The following is a 17,700-nucleotide window of genomic DNA, read 5'->3' on the forward strand; positions in this document are numbered from 1 at the left end:
GAAGGGAGGGAGCAAATCAGGTCACCTAGATGGAAGGCACCACGGCTTGCAAAACCTTTCTCCCAAAAATAGCCTCAGAAGAAGCAAAAGTATCAAATTTGTAAAATTTAGTAAAAGTGTGCAGTGAAGACCAAGTCGCTGCCTTACATATCTGATCAACAGAAGCCTCGTTCTTGAAGGCCCATGTGGAAGCCACGGCCCTAGTGGAATGAGCTGTGATTCTTTCAGGAGGCTGCCGTCCGGCAGTCTCGTAAGTCAATCTGATGATGCTTTTAAGCCAAAAAGAGAGAGAGGTAGAAGTTGCTTTTTGACCTCTCCTTTTACCAGAATAAACAACAAACAAGGAAGATGTTTGTCTAAAATCCTTTGTAGCATCTAAATAGAATTTTAGAGCACGAACTACATCCAAATTGTGCAACAAACGTTCCTTCTTTGAAACTGGATTCGGACACAAAGAAGGCACGACTATCTCCTGGTTAATGTTTTTGTTAGAAACAACTTTCGGAAGAAAACCAGGTTTAGTACGCAAAACCACCTTATCTGCATGGAACACCAGATAAGGAGGAGAACACTGCAGAGCAGATAACTCTGAAACTCTTCTAGCAGAAGAAATTGCAACCAAAAACAAAACTTTCCAAGATAATAACTTAATATCAACGGAATGTAAGGGTTCAAACGGAACCCCCTGAAGAACTGAAAGAACTAAATTGAGACTCCAAGGAGGAGTCAAAGGTTTGTAAACAGGCTTGATTCTAACCAGAGCCTGAACAAAAGCTTGAACATCTGGCACAGCTGCCAGCTTTTTGTGAAGTAACACAGACAAGGCAGAAATCTGTCCCTTCAAGGAACTTGCAGATAATCCTTTCTCCAAACCTTCTTGAAGAAAGGATAGAATCTTAGGAATTTTTATCTTGTCCCAAGGGAATCCTTTAGATTCACACCAACAGATATATCTTTTCCATATTTTATGGTAGATTTTTCTAGTTACAGGCTTTCTGGCCTGAACAAGAGTATCAATGACAGAATCTGAGAACCCTCGCTTTGATAAAATCAAGCGTTCAATCTCCAAGCAGTCAGTTGGAGTGAGACCAGATTCGGATGTTCGAACGGACCTTGAACAAGAAGGTCCCGTCTCAAAGGTAGCTTCCATGGTGGAGCCGATGACATATTCACCAGGTCTGCATACCAAGTCCTGCGTGGCCACGCAGGAGCTATCAAGATCACCGATGCCCTCTCCTGATTGATCCTGGCTACCAGCCTGGGGATGAGAGTAAACGGTGGGAATACATACGCTAGTTTGAAGGTCCAAGGTGCTACTAGTGCATCTACTAGAGTCGCCTTGGGATCCCTGGATCTGGACCCGTAGCAAGGAACCTTGAAGTTCTGACGAGAGGCCATCAGATCCATGTCTGGAATGCCCCACAACTGAGTAATTTGGGCAAAGATTTCCGGATGGAGTTCCCACTCCCCCGGATGAAATGTCTGACGACTCAGAAAATCCGCTTCCCAATTTTCCACTCCTGGGATGTGGATTGCAGACAAGTGGCAGGAGTGAGTCTCCGCCCATTGAATGATTTTGGTCACTTCTTCCATCGCCAGGGAACTCCTTGTTCCCCCCTGATGGTTGATGTACGCAACAGTCGTCATGTTGTCTGATTGAAACCGTATGAATTTGGCCTTTGCTAGCTGAGGCCAAGCCTTGAGAGCATTGAATATCGCTCTCAGTTCCAGAATATTTATCGGGAGAAGAGATTCTTCCCGAGACCAAAGACCCTGAGCTTTCAGGGGTCCCCAGACCGCGCCCCAGCCCACCAGACTGGCGTCGGTCGTGACAATGACCCACTCTGGTCTGCGGAAGCTCATCCCCTGTGACAGGTTGTCCAGGGACAGCCACCAATGGAGTGAATCTCTGGTCCTCTGATCTACTTGTATCGTCGGAGACAAGTCTGTATAATCCCCATTCCACTGACTGAGCATGCACAGTTGTAATGGTCTTAGTTCCTTTTGCGCGAATTCATCTATGTCCATTGCCGCTACCATCAAACCTATTACTTCCATGCACTGCGCTATGGAAGGAAGAGGAACAGAATGAAGTACTTGACAAGAGTTTAGAAGTTTAGAAGTTTTGATTTTCTGGCCTCTGTCAGAAAAATCCTCATTTCTAAGGAGTCTATTATTGTTCCCAAGAAGGGAACCCTTGTTGACGGAGATAGAGAACTTTTTTCTACGTTCACTTTCCACCCGTGAGATCTGAGAAAGGCCAGGACAATGTCCGTGTGAGCCTTTGCTTGTGGAAGGGACGACGCTTGAATCAGAATGTCGTCCAAGTAAGGTACTACTGCAATGCCCCTTGGTCTTAGCACCGCTAGAAGGGACCCTAGTACCTTTGTGAAAATTCTTGGAGCAGTGGCTAATCCGAACGGAAGTGCCACAAACTGGTAATGCTTGTCCAGGAATGCGAACCTTAGGAACCGATGATGTTCCTTGTGGATAGGAATATGTAGATACGCATCCTTTAAATCCACCGTGGTCATGAATTGACCTTCCTGGATGGAAGGAAGAATTGTTCGAATGGTTTCCATTTTGAACGATGGAACCTTGAGAAACTTGTTTAGGATCTTGAGATCTAAGATTGGTCTGAAAGTTCCCTCTTTTTTGGGAACTACGAACAGATTAGAGTAGAACCCCATCCCTTGTTCTCCTAATGGAACAGGATGAATCACTCCCATTTTTAACAGGTCTTCTACACAGTGTAAGAATGCCTGTTTTTTTATGTGGTCTGAAGACAATTGAGACCTGTGGAACCTCCCCCTTGGAGGAAGCCCCTTGAATTCCAGAAGATAACCTTGGGAGACTATTTCTAGCGCCCAAGGATCCAGAACATCTCTTGCCCAAGCCTGAGCGAAGAGAGAGAGTCTGCCCCCCACCAGATCCGGTCCCGGATCGGGGGCCAACATCTCATGCTGTCTTGGTAGCAGTGGCAGGTTTCTTGGCCTGCTTTCCTTTGTTCCAGCCTTGCATTGGCCTCCAGGCTGGCTTGGCTTGAGAAGTATTACCCTCTTGCTTAGAGGACGTAGCACTTGGGGCTGGTCCGTTTCTGCGAAAGGGACGAAAATTAGGTTTATTTTTGGCCTTGAAAGACCTATCCTGAGGAAGGGCGTGGCCCTTGCCCCCAGTGATATCAGAAATAATCTCTTTCAAGTCAGGGCCAAACAGCGTTTTCCCCTTGAAAGGAATGTTAAGCAATTTGTTCTTGGAAGACGCATCCGCTGACCAAGATTTTAGCCAAAGCGCTCTGCGCGCCACAATAGCAAACCCAGAATTTTTCGCCGCTAATCTAGCCAATTGCAAAGTGGCGTCTAGGGTGAAAGAGTTAGCCAATTTGAGAGCATGAATTCTGTCCAAAATCTCCTCATAAGAAGAATCTTTATTGAGCGCCTTTTCTAGTTCATCGAACCAGAAACACGCTGCTGTAGTGACAGGAACAATGCATGAAATTGGTTGTAGAAGGTAACCTTGCTGAACAAACATCTTTTTAAGCAAACCCTCTAATTTTTTATCCATAGGATCTTTGAAAGCACAACTATCTTCTATGGGTATAGTGGTGCGTTTGTTTAGAGTAGAAACCGCCCCCTCGACCTTGGGGACTGTCTGCCATAAGTCCTTTCTGGGGTCGACCATAGGAAACAATTTCTTAAATATAGGGGGAGGGACGAAAGGTATGCCGGGCCTTTCCCATTCTTTATTTACAATGTCCGCCACCCGCTTGGGTATAGGAAAAGCTTCGGGGGGCCCCGGGACCTCTAGGAACTTGTCCATTTTACATAATTTCTCTGGAATGACCAAATTCTCACAATCATCCAGAGTAGATAACACCTCCTTAAGCAGGGCGCGGAGATGTTCCAATTTAAATTTAAATGTAATCACATCAGGTTCAGCTTGTTGAGAAATTTTCCCTGAATCTGAAATTTCTCCCTCAGACAAAACCTCCCTGGCCCCCTCAGACTGGTGTAGGGGCACTTCAGAACCAATATCATCAGCGTCCTCATGCTCTTCAGTATTTTCTAAAACAGAGCAGTCGCGCTTTCGCTGATAAGTGGGCATTTTGGCTAAAATGTTTTTGATAGAATTATCCATTACAGCCGTTAATTGTTGCATAGTAAGGAGTATTGGCGCACTAGATGTACTAGGGGCCTCCTGTGTGGGCAAGACTGGTGTAGACGAAGGAGGGGATGATGCAGTACCATGCTTACTCCCCTCACTTGAGGAATCATCTTGGGCATCATTTTCTCTAAATTTTGTGTCACATAAATCACATCTATTTAAATGAGAAGGAACCTTGGCTTCCCCACATACAGAACACAGTCTATCTGGTAGTTCAGACATGTTAAACAGGCATAAACTTGATAACAAAGTACAAAAAACGTTTTAAAATAAAACCGTTACTGTCACTTTAAATTTTAAACTGAACACACTTTATTACTGCAAATGTGAAAATTTCACCACAGTGTCTTAAAGCCTTAAAAGTATTGCACACCAAATTTGAAAGCTTTAACTCTTAAAATAACGGAACCGGAGCCGTTTTTATATTTAACCCCTTTACAGTCCCTGGTATCTGCTTTGCTGAGACCCAACCAAGCCCAAAGGGGAATACGATACCAAATGACGCCTTCAGAAAGTCTTTTCTGTGTATCAGAGCTCCTCACACATGCATCTGCATGTCATGCTTCCTAAAAACAAGTGCGCAATAGAGGCGCGAAAATGAGGCTCTGCCTATGATTAGGGAAAGCCCCTAGAGTATAAGGTGTCCAATACAGTGCCTGCCGGTTATTTTACATAATTCCCAAGAATAAAATAATTCCTCAAAGCTATGAAGTATAAAATATGTTTATATATCAATCGTTTTAGCCCAGAAAATGTCTACAGTCTTAAAAGCCCTTGTGAAGCCCTTTTTTTCTTATGTAATAAAAATGGCTTACCGGATCCCATAGGGAAAATGACAGCTTCCAGCATTACATCGTCTTGTTAGAAATGTGTCATACCTCAAGCAGCAAAAGTCTGCTCACTGTTTCCCCCAACTGAAGTTAATTCCTCTCAACAGTCCTGTGTGGAAACAGCCATCGATTTTAGTAACGGTTGCTAAAATCATTTTCCTCTTACAAACAGAAATCTTCATCACCTTTCTGTTTCAGAGTAAATAGTACATACCAGCACTATTTTAAAATAACAAACTCTTGATTGAATAATAAAAACTACAGTTAAACACCAAAAAACTCTAAGCCATCTCCGTGGAGATGTTGCCTGTACAACGGCAAAGAGAATGACTGGGGAAGGCGGAGCCTAGGAGGGATCATGTGACCAGCTTTGCTGGGCTCTTTGCCATTTCCTGTTGGGGAAGAGAATATCCCACAAGTAAGGATGACGCCGTGGACCGGACACACCTATGTTGGAGAAATAAGAATAAGTATTACTATATTTTTATATCCTTGGAAGCTGTCTTGCCTTTGAATTTGAGCAGACGGACTGAACGACAAAATTCAGAGAGACGCGTTTAAAAGTTTCTAAACAAAATCCAGAAGAGACCACTTCAGAAACTTCAGGTAGGTTCTACACTCTTAAGCTCACAAAACGGGACTCTGACACTAATCGGACTAAAGAATTTTCTTAGTATTTAGAGCAGATAAATGAGAAAGCACCCCACTTCTAATTCAGAGAGACGCGTTTAAAAGTTTCTAAACAAAAAGAAAATTTATGCTTACCTGATAAATTTGTTTCTTTTTAGACACAATGAGTCCACGGATCATCATCCTTACATGTGGGATTTCACCTCCTGGTCAGCAGGAGGCGGCAAAGAGCACCACAGCAGAGCTGCTATATATAGCTCCTCCCTTCCCTCCCACTACAGTCATTCGACCAAAGTTAGGAAGAGAAAGGAAAAGCCAAGGTGCAGAGGTGTCTGAAGTTTACAAAAAAGAACAACCTGTCAAGAGAACAGGGCGGGCCGTGGACTCATCGTGTCTAAAAAGAAACAAATTTATCAGGTAAAAATAAATTTTCTTTTCTTTTTAAAGACACGAGTCCATGGATCATCATCCTTACTTGTGGGATACAATACCAAAGCTAGAGTACATGGATGATAAGGGAGGGACAAGACAGGGAACCTAAACGGAAGGCACCACTGCTTGAAGAACCGTTCTCCCAAAAGCAGCCTCAGCTGAGGTAAAAGTATCAAATTTGTAAAATTTAGAAAAAGTATGAAGAGAGGACCAAGTTGCAGCCTTGCAAATCTGTTCTACAGAAGCTTAATTTTTGAATGCCCATGAGGAAGCAACAGCTCTAGTAGAATGAGCCGTAACTCTTTCAGGAGGCTGCTGTCCAGCAGTCTCATATGCAAAGCAGATTATACTCTTCAACCAAAAAGAAAGAGGTAGCCGTAGCTTTCTGACCCTTACGTTTTCCTGAGAAAATCAGAAACGGAGAAGATGACTGACGAATGTCCTTAGTTGCTTGCAAGTAAAACTTTAAAGCACGGACTACGTCCAAATTGTGCAGAAGACGTTCTTTCTGAGAAGAAGGATTAGGACACAAGGAAGGAACAGCAATCTCCTGATTAATATTCCTGTCTGAAACAACCTTAGGAAGGAACCCTAGTTTAGTATGTAAAATTACCTTAATCGAATGAAAAATAAGGTAAGGTGAATTGTATTGCAATGTCGAAAGCTCAGACACTCTTCGAGCTGAAGAAATGGCAACAAGAAATAAAACTTTCCAAGATGACAACTTAATATCTAAGGAATGCATAAGCTCAAATGGAGCCCCTTGAAAAACATTAAGAACTAAATTCAGACTCCATGGAGGAGCAATTGGCTTAAACACAGGCCTGATTCTAACCAAAGCCTGACAAAAGGATTGAACATCTGGGACATCTGCCAGACGTTTGTGTAACAAAATAGATAAGGCAGAGATCTGACCCTTTAGGGAACTTGCCGATAAACCCTTCTCCAATCCTTCTTGGAGAAAGGACAAAATTCTGGGAATCCTAACGCTACTCCATGAGAAGCCCTTGGATTCACATCAATAGAGATATTTACGCCATATCTTATGGTAAATCTTTCTAGTCACAGGTTTACGAGCCTGGATCATGGTCTCTATGGCCGAATCAGAAAACCACCGCTTGGATAGGATTAAGCGTTCAATCTCCAAGCAGTCAGCTTCAGAGAAACTAGATTTGGGTGAAGTAAGGGACCTTGAATGAGAAGGTCCTTCCACAACTGAAGTCTCCAAGGTGTCAGGGATGAAATGTGCACCAGATCTGCATACCAAATCCTGCGAGGACACGCAGGAGCATTGAGGATCACTGATGCCCTCTCCTGTTTGATTCAAGCAATGACTCAAGGAAGAAGCGCAAATGGAGGAAATAGGTATGCAGGATTGAAGGACCAAGGAACCGCCAGAGCATCTATCAGTTCTGCCTGGGGATCCCTGGACCTCGACCCGTATCTCTGGAGCTTGGCATTCTGACAAGATGCCATGAGATCCAACTCCGGCCGACCCCATTTGAGAATCAGGTTGGAGAACACTTCCGGATGGAGTCCCCACTCTCTCGGATGAAAAGTCTGAATGCTCAGAAAGTCCGCCTCCTAGTTGTCCACCCCTGGGATATGGATCGCTGACAGATGGCAAGAATGGGCCTCTGCTCAGCAGATTATCTTGGCTACCTCGGTCATCACTAAGGAACTCCTCGTTCATCCTTGATGATTGATGTAAGCCACTGTCGTTATGTTGTCCGTCTGGAATCTGATGAACTGGGCCGAAGCCAACTGAGTCCAGGCCAGAAGAGCATTGAAGATCGCTCTCAGTTCCAGGATGTTTATAGGAAGAACAGATTCCGCCGGAGTCCACACTCCTTGAGCCTTTAGAGGACCCCAGACAGCTCCCCACCCTAGAAGGCTGGCATCTGTTGTCACAATCACCCAGGATGGTCTGCAAAAGCATGTTCCCTGGGATAGATGATCCAGAGATAACCACCATTGAAGTGAATCCCTTGTCTCCTGCTCCAGAGTTATTCGAGGAGACAAGTCTGCATAATCTCCATTCCACAGCCTGAGTATGTTTAACTGCAGAGGTCTGAGGTGAAACCGAGCAAACGGGATGATGTCCATTGCCGCCACCATCAGTCCGATTACTTCCATGCACTGGGCCACTGACGGCCGAGGATTGGACTGAAGGGCTCGACAGGTATCTAGAATCTTTGATTTCCTGACGTCTGTCAGAAAAATCCTCATGGATATAGAATCGATTACAGTTCCCAAGAAAGTCACCCTTGCTTTGGGGATTAAGGAACTCTCTTCCAGATTTACCTTCCACCCGTGAGTCCTCAGGAAGGACAGTACAATGTCGGTATGGGACCTTGCTTGTTGACAAGATGGCGCCTGGATTAGAATGTCGTCCAGATAAGGCGCCACACCACAATGCCCCGTGGTCTTAGAACCGCCAGCAAAGACCCCAGAACCTTTGTGAAAATTCTGGGTGCCGTGGCCAGCTCGAAAGGAAGAGCCACAAACTGAAAGTGCTTGTCCAGAAAAGCAAACTTTAGGAACTTCTGATGATCTCTGTGGATAGGAACATGAAGGTATGCATCCTTCAAGTCCACTGTCGTCATAAATTGACCCTCCTGGATCAATGGAAGAATGGTACGAATAGTTTCCATCTTGAATGATGGAACTCTGAAAAACTTGTTTAGACTCTTGAGATCTAATATAGGTCTGAAGGTTCCCTCTTTTTTGGGAACTACAAACAGATTTGAATAAAACCCCTCCCCCTGTGCTGGAACGGGAACAATTACTCCCAGAGAGGAGAAGTCTCTTACACAATGTAAGAATGCCCCTTTTTTTTATCTGGTTTGCAGATAATCTTGAAAGAAGAAATCTTCCTCTGGGAGGAAAATTCTTGAATTCCAGTTTGTATCCCTGAGACACTATTTCTACCGCCCAGGGATCCTGAACGTCCCGAACCCAAGCCTGAACGGAAAAAAAGAGCCTGCCCACTACCAAATACGGTCCCGATTGGGGGCACGCACTTCATGCTGTTTTGGAATCAACAGTAGGCTTCTTGGATTGTTTACCCTTGTTCCAAGACTGGTTTGGTCTCCAGGTAGACTTAGATTGCGTATAGTTCCCTTCCTGTTTAGAGGAGGAAGAGTAAGAATTCCCCTTGAAATTCCGAAAGAAACGAAAACTAAATTTATGCTTACCTGATAAATTACTTTCTTTTACGATATGACGAGTCCACGGATTTCATCCTTACTTGTGGGATATTAACCTCCTGCTAACAGGAAGTGGCAAAGATCACCACAGCAGAGCTGTATATATAGCCCCTCGCATTCCCCTCCACCCTCAGTCATTCGGCCGAAGGTATAGGAAGAGAAAAAGCAAATTCTAAAAGGTGCAGAGGTGACTGAAGTTTCCAAAAAATATAAAGAAAAACTGTCTTAAAAAGAACAGGGTGGGCCGTGGACTCATCATATCGTAAAAAGAAAGTAATTTATCAGGTAAGCATAAATTTAGTTTAATTTACAAAGATATGACGAGTCCACGGATTTCATCCTTACTTGTGGGAAACCAATACCAAAGCAATAGGACACGGATGAAAGGGAGGGACAAGACAGGAACCTAAACGGAAGGCACCACTGCTTGAAGAACCTTTCTCCCAAAGATAGCCTCAGAAGAAGCAAAAGTATCAAATCTGTCAAATTTGGAAAAAGTGTGAAGGGACGACCAAGTCGCAGCCTTACAAATCTGTTCCACAGATGCATCGTTTTTAAAAGCCCATGTGGAAGCCACAGCCCTAGTAGAATGAGCCGCAATTCTTTCAGGAGGCTGCTGTCCAGCAGTCTCATATGCCAGGCGGATGATACTTCTCAGCCAAAAAGAAAGAGAGGTATCCGTAGCTTTCTGACCCCTACGCTTTCCAGAATAAACAATGAATAATGAAGATGATTGACGGAAATCCTTAGTTGCCTGTAAGTAAAACTTTAAGGCACGGACCACGTCCAAGTTATGTAACAGACGCTCCTTCTTAGAAGAAGGATTAGGACACAAGGAAGGAACAACAATTTCCTGATTAATATTTTTATTCGAAACAACCTTAGGAAGGAATCCAGGTTTGGTACGTAAAACCACCTTATCAGAATGAAATATGAGATAAGGTGAATCACACTGTAATGCTGAAAGCTCAGAAACTCTTCGAGCAGAAGAAATAGCAACCAAAAACAGAACTTTCCAAGATAATAGTTTAATATCTATGGAATGCATAGGTTCAAACGAAACCCCTTGCAGAACTCTAAGAACTAAATTCAAATTCCAGGGAGGAGTAATAGGTCTAAATACAGGCTTAATGCTAGATAGAGCCTGACAAAAAGACTGAACATCTGATACATTTGCCAAACGTTTGTGAAACAGAATTGACAAAGCTGAAATTTGTCCCTTTAAGGAACTTGCTGATAACCCTTTCTCCAATCCTTCTTGGAGAAAAGACAAAATACTAGGAATCCTAACTTTACTCCATGAGTAACCCTTGGATTCACACCAATAAAGATATTTACGCCATATCTTATGATAGATCTTTCTAGTGACAGGCTTTCTAGCCTGTATCAAAGTATTGATAACTGAATCAGAGAATCCTCGCTTCCATAAAATCAAGCGTTCAATCTCCACGCAGTCAGTTGCAGGGAAATTAGATTTGGATGTTGGAAAGGACCTTGAATGAGAAGGTCCTGTCTCAATGGAAGTTTCCACGGTGGCAGAGAGGACATGTCCACTAGATCCGCATACCAAGTCCTGCGTGGCCACGCAGGCGCTATCAGGATCACTGAAGCTCTCTCCAGTTTGATTCGAGCAATCATGCGTAGGAGGAGAGGAAACGGCGGAAACAGATAAGCTAGGCTGAACAACCAAGTTACTGCCAAGGCATCTATCAGTTCGGCCTGAGGATCCCTTGACCGGGATCCGTATCTTGGAAGCTTGGCATTCTGACGAGATGCCATCAAATCCAATTCTGGTCTGCCCCATCTGAGAATCAATTAGGCAAATACCTCCGGGTGAAGCTCCCACTCCCCCGGATGAAAAGTCTGTCGACTTAGAAAATCTGCTTCCCAGTTCTCTACTCCTGGGATGTAGATCGCTGACAGATGACAAGAGTGGGCCTCTGCCCAACTGATTATCTTGGATACTTCTATCATCGCTAAGGAACTCCTTGTTCCCCCCTGATGATTGACATATGCCACAGTCGTTATGTTGTCCGACTAGAATCTGATGAATTTGGCCGAAGCCAAATGAGGCCACGCCTGAAGCGCATTGATTATTGCTCTCAGTTGCAGAATATTGATTGGAAGTAGAGACTCCACCTGAGTCCAAACACCCTGAGCCTTCAGGGAGTTCCAAACTGCACCCCAGCCCAGAAGGCTGGCATCTGTTGTCACTATCACCCACAAGGGTCTGCGGAAACACGTCCCCTGGGACAGATGATCTAGCGACAATCACCAAAGAAGAGAGTTTCTGGTCTCTTTTACACAGCGTAAGAACGCCTCTCTCTTTATCTGGTTTGCAGATAATTTTGAAAGATGAAATCTCCCTCTTGGGAGAAAATCCTTGAATTACAATTGATAACCGTGGGTCACTATTTCTAGTACCCAGGAATCCTGAACATCTCTTGCCCAAGCCTGAGCAAAGAAAGAAAGTCTGCCCCTTACTAGATCCGGTCCCGGATCGGGGGCCACCCCTTCATGCTGCTTTGTGGAAGAAGAAGAAGCGGGGAGTCCTCCTTTAAAGTTCCGAAAGAAACAAAAATTATTCTGTTTACCCCTCATTTTCACCAACCTATCCTGAGGTAGGGCATGGCCCTTACCTCCTGTAATATCAGAAATGATCTCCTTCAATTCTGGCCCAAAAAGGTTCTTACCTTTAAAGGGAATAGCTAAAAGCTTATGTTTTGATGACACATCAGCAGACCAAGATTTGAGCCACAATGCTCTAAATGCTAAAATAGCCAATCCTGCATTTTTTGCCGCTAATTTAGCAATTTGAAAAGCGGCATCAGTAATAAAAGAATTAGCTAGCTTAAGAGCCTTAATTCTATCTAGAATGTCATCTAATGGAGTCTCAACCTTAAGAGACTCTTCTAGAGCATCAAACCAAAAATCTGCTGCAGTAGTTACTGGAACAATGCAAGCCGTAGGTTGTAAAAGAAATCCCTGATTAACAAATAATTTCTTTAGTACACCCTCTAATTTCTTATCCATAGGATCCTTGAAAGCACAACTGTCCTCAATGGGTATAGTAGTATGCTTAGCTAGGGAAGATATAGCTCCCTCTACCTTAGGGACCGTTTGCCATGAGTCCCGAATGGTATCTGAAATAGGAAACATTTTCTTAAAATTAGGAGAGGGAGAAAGCAGTATACCTGGCCTATCCCATTCCTTACTAATAATTTCCGAAATTCTCTTAGGAACCGGAAAAACAGTGTAAGTAGGTTCTTCCAAATATTTATCCATTTTACACAATTTCTCTGGAGGAATCACAATAGGATCATAATCATCCAGAGTCGCTAAAACCTCCTTAAGCAACAGGCAGAGGTGTTCAAGCTTAAATTTAAATGACATAGCATCCGAATCTGTCTGAGGCAAAACATTCCTGAATCAGAAATTTCACCCTCAGACAGTAATTCCCTGATCCCCAACTCAGAGCACTGTGAGGGAACATCGGAAATAGCTAATAAAGCATCAGAGGATTCAGTATTTACATTAATACTTGACCTACTGCGTTTACCCTGCAACACTGGTAATTTAGACAAAAACTCTGTAAGGGTAGTTGACATAACTGCATCCATCTCCTGCAGAGTAAAGGAATTAGACGCACTAGAAGTACTAGGCGTCGCTTGTGTGGGCATAAAAGGTTGTGACACTTGGGGAGAATTGGATGGCATATCCTGATTCTCTTCAGACTGAGAATCATCCCTAGGCACACTTACTTTATTAAAAATATGCTTTTTACATTGTAAAGCCCTTTCAGTACAAAAGTTACACAATGTTAGAGGGGGTTGCACAATAGCTTCTAAACATAAAGAACAATGAGAAACCTCAATGTCAGACATGTTGAACAGACTAGTAATACCACAAAAGTCGTTTAAACACTTATTTATAGCATAAAATAAACATTAGAAAAAATGTGTAATGTGCCTTTAAGAAAAGAAAAAGTGAACAATGTTTCCAAAATGCACAAAAACGTTAAATTATTCCCAAATTTGACTTAATATTGTTGGTTAATCCAAAAATTACTGCACCCAGAAGCAAGGGCAGAAATACGGCTTTAGAAGTACTTATATCAACATGTAGTCAAAAGATAGATAAAAATACACTCTGCACCTCGCCACAGCTCTGCTGTGGCGCCTACCTGCCCCCAGGGTACTTCGAATCAAGTTTCCAACCCCTCAGACCAGCTACACAGTCCAGGAGCCACCAAGTTACTGTTTGCTGCTGCTAAGCCTGAAGAAATTGCGCCAAAATAGGCTCCGCCCCTTAAGGGCAAAAGTCAGAGTAGGCCCAAACAACACCGCATGGAAATGCAGTTTTGCACTAAAGTAAAAATACACACACAATATAACCCTCAAGCATAAAACCAATAAGTTTTAAGTGCCAAAAATAAAAAACATAGTTTTTTATATTGTCTCCCATGTCACATAATGCCCAAATATCAACTAATGATAAATATAAAATAGGGACTCCAGTAACACCCCTCTTATTAAAATAGGTTTTACTGCTTACCCCATTCCCATACAGGGAAAACAGAATTTATGTTTACCTGATAAATTTCTTTCTCCTACGGTGTATCCGGTCCACGGCTTCATCCTTACTTGTGGGATATTCTCAATCCCTACAGGAAGTGGCAAAGAGAGCACACAGCAGAGCTGTCCATATAGCTCCCCTCAGGCTCCGCCCCCCCAGTCATTCGACCGACGGTTAGGAGAAAAATGAGAACCATAGGGTGCAGTGGTGACTGTAGTTTTCAAAAATAAATTTAAACCTGACCAAAATGCCAGGGTGGGCCGTGGACCGGATACACCGTAGGAGAAAAATTTATCAGGTAAACAAATTCTGTTTTCTCCTACATTGGTGTATCCGGTCCACGGTTTCATCCTTACTTGTGGGAACCAATACCAAAGCTTTAGGACACGGATGAAGGGAGGGAACAAGTCAGGTAACCTAAACGGAAGGCACCACTGCTTGCAAAACCTTTCTCCCAAAAATAGCCTCAGAAGAAGCAAAAGTATCGAATTTGTAAAATTTGGCAAATGTATGCAGTGAAGACCAAGTCGCTGCCTTACAAATCTGTTCAACAGAAGCCTCATTCTTGAAAGCCCATGTGGAAGCCACACTCTAGTGGAATGAGCTGTAATTCGTTCAGGAGGCTGCCTTCCAGCAGTCTCATAAGCCAACCGGATGATGCTTTTCAGCCAGAAAGACAGAGAGGTAGCAGTCGCTTTTTGACCTCTCCTCTTGCCAGAATAGACGACAAACAAGGATGATGTTTGTCTGAAATATTTGGTTGCTTTTAGATAGAACTACATCAAGATTGTGTAACAGACATTCCTTGTTAGAAACTGGATTAGGACACAGAGAAGGAACAACTATTTCCTGGTTAATATTCTTATTGGAAACCACTTTTGGAAGAAAACCAGGTTTGGTACGTAAAACTACCTTATCTGTATGGAACACCAGATAGGGTGAATTACACTGCAAAGCAGACAATTCAGAAACTCTTCTAGCAGAAGAAATAGCTACCAAAAACAAAACTTTCCAAGATAGTAACTTAATATCTATGGAATGTAGAGGTTCAAACGGAACCCCTTGAAGAACTGAAAGAACTAACACCACAAACTCTTTACCCTCCCGTGGAGATGCTACTTGTTAGAGCGGCAAAGAGAATGACTGGGGGGGCGGAGCCTGAGGGGAGCTATATGGACAGCTCTGCTGTGTGCTCTCTTTGCCACTTCCTGTAGGGATTGAGAATATCCCACAAGTAAGGATGAAGCCGTGGACCGGATACACCAATGTAGGAGAAATAATGCCAGCCAGTTCTGATACACCAAGTCTCCTCAGAAAAAAAGGCTGCACATACCTTAATGATGCTTGTAGCATGAAACCGGTCTCCACACTGAAGATGTCTCATGGTTACCTTCAGAAGTCTTGTGGGAACCAGCGTGGATCTTAGTTACAAATGCTAATATCAAACCTCAGGGCAGAAATCTTCTTCCATATCCCCCTGAGGAAAATAGTACACACTGGTACCATTTAAAATAAAAAACTTCTTGATTGAAGAAACTAAAACTAACACCTCACTTTACCATGTCTTCCTAGTATAACACAGGCAAAGAGAATGACTGGGGGTGGAGGGGAAGGGGAGGGGCTATATATACAGCTCTGCTGTGGTGCTCTTTGCCACTTCCTGTTAGCAGGAGGTTAATATCCCACAAGTAAGGATGAAATCCGTGGACTCGTCATATCTTTGTAAAAGAAAATTACTTTGTCGTCCTTTTTGTTTACTTCTCTTATCCTGAGGAAGGAGATGGCCCTTGCCTCTAGTGATATCAGAAATAATTTCCTTCATGCCCAGTCCAAACAAGGTCTTCCCCTTGTAAGGAATTGCCAGAAGCTTAGACTTGGAAGATACGTCCACAGACCAGGGCTTTAACCATAAAGCTCTGCGAGCTAGGATAGAAAACCCCAAACTCTTAGCGCCAATTTAGTAATTTGCAGAGAAGCATCTGTAATAAAGGCATTATCCAACTTTAAAGCTTTAATCCTATCTTGGATCTCCTCTAAAGTGGTTTCAGTTCTGAGAGACTCAGACAGAGCATCAAACCAATAAGCTGCTGCACTAGTGACCGTAGCAATGCACGCAGCCGGCTGCAATAGCAGACCCTGGTGAACATAAATCTTTTTAAGTAGACCCTACAACTTTTTGTCCATGGGATCTTTAAAAGCACAACTATCCTCAATGGGAATAGTGGTTCACTTGGCTAGGGTGGAAATAGCTCCTTCCACCTTAGGAACCGTCTGCCAAGTTTCCCTGATAGTGTCCGCTATAGTAAACATCTTCTTGAAAATAGGGGATGGGGAAAAAGGAATACCTGGTCTCTCCCATTCCTTGGAAATAATCTCCGAAGTTCGTTTTGGTACTGGAAAACCGTCTGAGTAAGAAGGAACTTCAAAATATCTGTCCAATTTACTCGACTTTGCAGGAGCGATGACTACTGTAGAATCACAGTCGTCTAAAGTCACCAACACCTCCCTGAGTAACAGGCGGAGGTGTTCTAGTTTAAACCTGAAAGATACAACCTCCGAATCAGTCAAAGGTAATGTACTTTCTGAATCTAAAATTTCTCCTTCTGAAAGAACCTCCATACCTTCCAACTCAGTTCCCTGAGAGGGTACATCCAAGATTGCCACCATTGCATCAGAAACTTCACTGACAATATTGTTGTCCTTCCTCTTACGCTTTCCTTGTAGCATGGGAAAAGCAGACAACGCATTAGAAATTGTAGAAGACATAATCGCAGCTATGTCTTTTAAGGTACAGGGCACTGCTTTAGCGGGCGTTAAATCTTGGGACGCTTGGGGAGAAAGCTGCGGCATACTCTGAATCTCATCAGATTCCTGAGAAGCATCCACCTTTGAAAAATTTTGTTCATGAAAAATCTTTTCCTTATAACTCAAAGCCCTCTCAATACATGAAGGACAGAAACGGATTGGTGGTTCCACATTAGCATCCAAACACATGGAGCAAGTAACATTTTGCACGGCTCCTATGTCCATACTAAAGTACAAAAAGAAAATTTTTTTTTTTAAAAAAAGCAAAAAAACTTTACTGTCTCTTTAAGAGATCACAAAAGTAACCCTTTGTATTAAATAAGAAAAAAAACATATCCAAGGCTAATCAAATTGTTTAAGAAAAACAAATTTGATGACAGAGAAATAGAGGAAAAAAACGATACTGTGCCTTTAAATTTTAAAACTGCAACTTTTTTACTGCTTTTTCTTTACTACAGAAAAAATGTACCCCAGCAGTTAAATAAAAATAAATTTAGACACCTATACACCTCAGCAACTCTGCTGAGGTGCCTACCTGCCAACAGACTCACTCCCTGACCGGAACTCTTGTAGTCATCTAACGATCTGGCCACTGCAGGGAAATCGATCCGGCCACTTCAGGAATACAAAAGCGCCACAACCGCTTGTCTGATTCTACAGAAAGACATGCAGTAGTAGAGCCACATATGCATCCACTCCTGTCTGCTTAGGACTGCGCAATAACCAAGAGGAAGCGCACAAAATTAAGCCCCGCCCATCATGGGCATAACTTCCCCAAAAACATCTCTACAACGGAGTAATAGAAACTAAGGGATCGTAACCACCATTAATAAATAATATTAATAAAGTGAACCAAAATATCCCTTATAGTCTGCTAATGCTTATAATTGAAAAATTTAGCAAGTGACCAAGCTTTCTCCCAGCCCCAGTACTTATGACTGTCCCAACAAAACCCTCTATATAAGAGGGATTAATGTCCCAACATAAGAATTTCTGAATGAGTCTTATGTAAGCCACTCACGGCTTTCAAATAAAGATTAAGTGCCCACTTTACT

General features: G+C 43.0%; 1 protein-coding gene across 1 annotated transcript in view; it reads right to left on the reverse strand.

Annotated features, from left to right (window-relative positions):
• FOXK2 (forkhead box K2) overlaps positions 1-17,700 on the reverse strand; it is a 525,324-nt gene that overhangs the window by 45,464 nt on the left and 462,160 nt on the right. The window lies entirely within an intron of this gene.

Source organism: Bombina bombina, chromosome 1, assembly GCF_027579735.1.
Source record: "Bombina bombina isolate aBomBom1 chromosome 1, aBomBom1.pri, whole genome shotgun sequence".
Lineage (NCBI taxonomy): Eukaryota > Metazoa > Chordata > Amphibia > Anura > Bombinatoridae > Bombina > Bombina bombina.